We start from the raw sequence: 4,184 nt of genomic DNA, 5'->3' as shown, positions 1-4,184 counted from the left end.
CGGCAGATGGCATTACGCACAGTATTAACTCTAATGACCCAGTGCCTTGTGGAATTCACATTTCAATGCGTTTGTTTAGTTTATGTTTTTTATTCCGTTAGTCTTTGGCCTACTTTCCAAATTCACTTGGGCCCCCTTCCAGTCCTCTCATGTTTCAAGAAAAAGCCGGTCAGTGCTCCTCGCACTTAAAAAAAAAAATTCCCTATTTTTTTACCTGCTGTCACTTAGCTTTTTCTGCTGCACACTTTTTTTTTAACAGCATGGATCAAGTGGATATAAACATATATTTTTTCCTATTTTCTCCCAAACCTGCTAGCACCTACATCCTTCCAATTGGAAAGAGAACAGAGGGAAGTCAAAAAGACACCTCACTTCTTTCCCCATTATTTAGAAGCAGTCTGTCACACCTGGGAAATAACACTTTGGTGTAGGTCACTAAATCAGTCTGGAAGTCTGGATAACTTCCTATAGTGTTCTACGATAAGAGCCCTCTAAACTGTACATCCTTAACACAGAACAATTTCATATATCTTGTCCATGGTCTGGTTTTTAGACTGTATTTGCAGCTCACTGCTGCTCCCAGAGAAGTATCTTATTTATGTGCCACAAAGTTTGACAAGAATCTCTGCTTTATCTTCCACAAAGCTACTGTGTGACTACTCCTTGATGATTAAAGAAATAACTTTCTTACATCTAGCTACAGTTGTTCAGCTGTGGCTTTGCCACTGCTCATCGGACAAGGCTGAGCCGACTAGAGACTAGATGCTGCAGAGGGCGTGTAATGGCGGCTGTGGGTGTGCAAGGTCTCATTAATTGAGGCTAGGCCTTGTGCCTGTGCTCCTCTGTGTGCCGTGCTCTCTGCCAGAAGCTGGACTTGCTAATTAGGCTCCTGGATATCACAGACATGTCCCCCAGTGCACCATACAATATACTGCTACTGCTTAGGAGAATGGGAGAGCAGAACTAAACGATAGAGGATACAGACTAAGTAGTGGTCCAAAAAGATGGAGAGACATCCTTACAGAGAGCTCCGAGAAAAGGGACAGGGAGAGTAAAAGTGTTCGAGATGAGATGACAGCTGATGAGAGGACATAGAGAGAGTATACTAAAAAACTACTATACTGGGAGGGATCAAGGCTGCCAAAAAAGAAAGACTGCCTCAACATTCACCAAGGAAACTTTTATTATGAGGGAGAAATGGAAAAAAATAAGAAAAACTGGAAAGAGAAAAAACGAGGATATAATCAAAAAGAAGAAGATAGTTTGAGACAGGCAGAGTTTTGCAGAGAGGTAGAGGAAAGCATTCAGAGGAGCACTGAGGCAAACAAGGAAGAATCCAAAACAGAACCGATGTATGTGTTTTGAGTATGTGTGCGACCGTGAATTTGTCTGGGCCTCCTGCTGGACTGTGTGTCCAGATAATTCAATCTGCTGTCCATTGACTGGCCTCCCGCTCCGTCTTCACTCCTAATTAAATCTCCATTTGTTGGCTGGATGCTACAGTACTGCTTCTAATTGTGGCGCTGTAGCCTCATGTGAACAAGTGGACACACCTAAACATGCACACACACAAGCACACACACACATGCAGCGCGTGGGATCCCAGAGACATCTCCGCAGTACATTACACCTCAATTAATCTCATCAATTACACATCAATTAACCCAAGGCGATCCACTAAACACAGCTGGGATGCAGGCAGTATTTCATCTGGAGCGACCTGTGGACTTTTTCAGCAACATCAAAGCAGAGGCAGCACCAAAAAGAGAAATATTCTTAATGACTTAACACAAAAATCCATATTCCTTCTTCATTTATTCCCTTGGGCATAGAACATGAATGTATGTAAGTCTATATTGCCACAATAGAGATACATCCTGAATGGTCGACATGCATGATTTAGAGGCTATAAATACAGCTGGGCGAGCGGCTGGGATACATCAAGCTGTGATGGACGGGCACTCACACACAGCATGCAGATGCTGATCCATGGGCCATTTCTGTGAATTAATGTTGGTGTTCACAGAGGCTCTCAATCTCCTCTCCCTGTATTCTTACCTGGCCTGCTTGTTCGGCTTCTCTTGTAATGGGTCGCTTCACCTTGCTGCCCATTGTTGGAGGACACTCCCTCTCTCTTTTCATTTTTCTCTTTCCCCGTCTCAGTTTGTCATATCACCCTGCTGCTCTAATATTTCTCAGTCTCTCTTTGTTTTAACCATTAAACCTGGCATTTCTATCACCATCTGTTTCATAGTCACTCTCTTCCTCCTCTCTGTCTTGTCTTGTTCCCTCCTCTTCCTAATCCCTCCTTTCATGTCTGCCTCGTTTCTGACTCACCTAAGAGATGGAGTTTAAATCGGTACCTGCTGTCACGGTGACAGCAGCTTGTGTTTAGCCTGACCTTCAGAATGGACTGGAGAGGTTCATATTTTGATTGTTGTTGTGTGTATTGACATGTCTGTTAAAGGGTCTTAATTTCCTGGCCCAAACATTCTCATTACAACTAGTAAAGTAACAAAGGAATTGCAGAGGACAACCTATTATGCAATTGTTGGTGTGTTTACCCTTCTTGTATGTGAGTATTCATAAGGGAAGAGTTTCATCAGCTTTCAAGATGCTTTTAACCCCCCTCCATCTACCCTCCAACCCCTTATGCTTTCACCAACCGATTACTAGGCCAAGGTCACTGCCATGACAGTTGCATAACCCTTCCATCAGAGGCTAACCATGACCCATCTCACAGGTTAAAGACCAATTTGCGAGGCTAAATGACAGTGCTATATTTTCCCAGATGACATGATGCACTGTGGCTTAAACTGAACTGAGCAGATGGAGCAGGGAAGCTACTGTATGTGCATATGTAAGTGTGTAGAAAAAGAAGTGGAAAAAATAGCACGGCACTGTGAGAAAAGGATGAAAACAGAGTAAGAGAGGATAACAAGAGACCCTCAAATGTTATAGCAGGCTGGGGCTCCACTGTCCACTTTTGCTGAATCTCAGTGATACGGTGCCAAGTGCCCACTAGGACATGGTTACAAAGGCTCCAACACAGGTGCCCGGGGATTAAACAGAGGGCAGAAAGCGCTCCCTGCTGCTGTTGTTGAGCTGGGGTTAGAAGGTGAGGCACAAAATAAGCAAGAGAAAAAATACGAGACAAAAGCCGAATGTGAACACAGTCTGTGTGATTGCATGCCAGCATGGTGCAACATAGAGCACAATGGGCTTTCGTATATAAAGCTGCCCCGGTGCCTGTGGTCTTTGTCTCACAGCCATTAAAATTCTGTACATGCAGCAGGGGACCCGACTGGAGTCGTGCCACCATTCAACCTCAGCTGTCAGGTTAGAATAAGGTGTTTTTATATGTGTGGTGAATGGGCTGTGGTGGCGCAGATTGGCTGTTGGGGGCAGCCGCTCTGCACAGCGGCCGCATTAAAAGCTTTCCTGGTCCTCCCATTCCAGTTTTTGGTCTTCCCTCGATCTGCTGTCTCCATTTGGCTTTTATCTCTGGTCATAGTGCTGCAGGAGTTTATGGTCCAGAGCTACTGCCCTTTCACTTTCCATCTGGATTTGAAGACTGCAGTGGGCACTGACATGTCCCTACCAACCAGGACTGTCTGCAGGTTCTTTATTGGAATGGAGGATGAAACATTTATTTTCTGCCAGTGCTTTTCTTTCTTTCCCCACTGCTGTCTTTATGAGAAAAAAAATAAATCAAGGTCAGGTTTACATGTTATAAACACTTACACTATAGTCACAATAGCTAGTGTTGTCCATCTGAGTTTCAAGTAAAATTGCATTCCTGAATGCATTTACATTTGATATACATAGGTTTTTGTTCAGTGAAGTCAGAGTGCTCCTTAAAGACACCTGAGACAAGTTTTGGATCATGTCAGGGATGATTATGCCCCTGCGGAGCACAACCTGACACATTAGTGCCAGCAGCATAGCAGTTTACAATGCACCACTCTGTTTATATCAACAGAAGTTTATACTGCTGCATGAACTGCATGCATGTAAAAGTTACCATCTGCATAAGCAACAATAGACAAGATATTCCTACTCTGACATATGCAAAAACAGTGCATATATTCACATGTATGTATTCTTCTGCTAAGGCTGACACAATCAAAAATAAATAATACTTCCACCGATGCCACATGCAGTTTCTACAACAGACACAAACT

The sequence above is a fragment of the Leuresthes tenuis genome, unplaced genomic scaffold (assembly GCF_036924035.1).
Source record: "Leuresthes tenuis unplaced genomic scaffold, fLeuTen1.0.hap1 SCAF_17, whole genome shotgun sequence".
Taxonomy (NCBI): Eukaryota; Metazoa; Chordata; class Actinopteri; order Atheriniformes; family Atherinopsidae; genus Leuresthes; species Leuresthes tenuis.
This window is presented reverse-complemented; position numbering follows the sequence as displayed.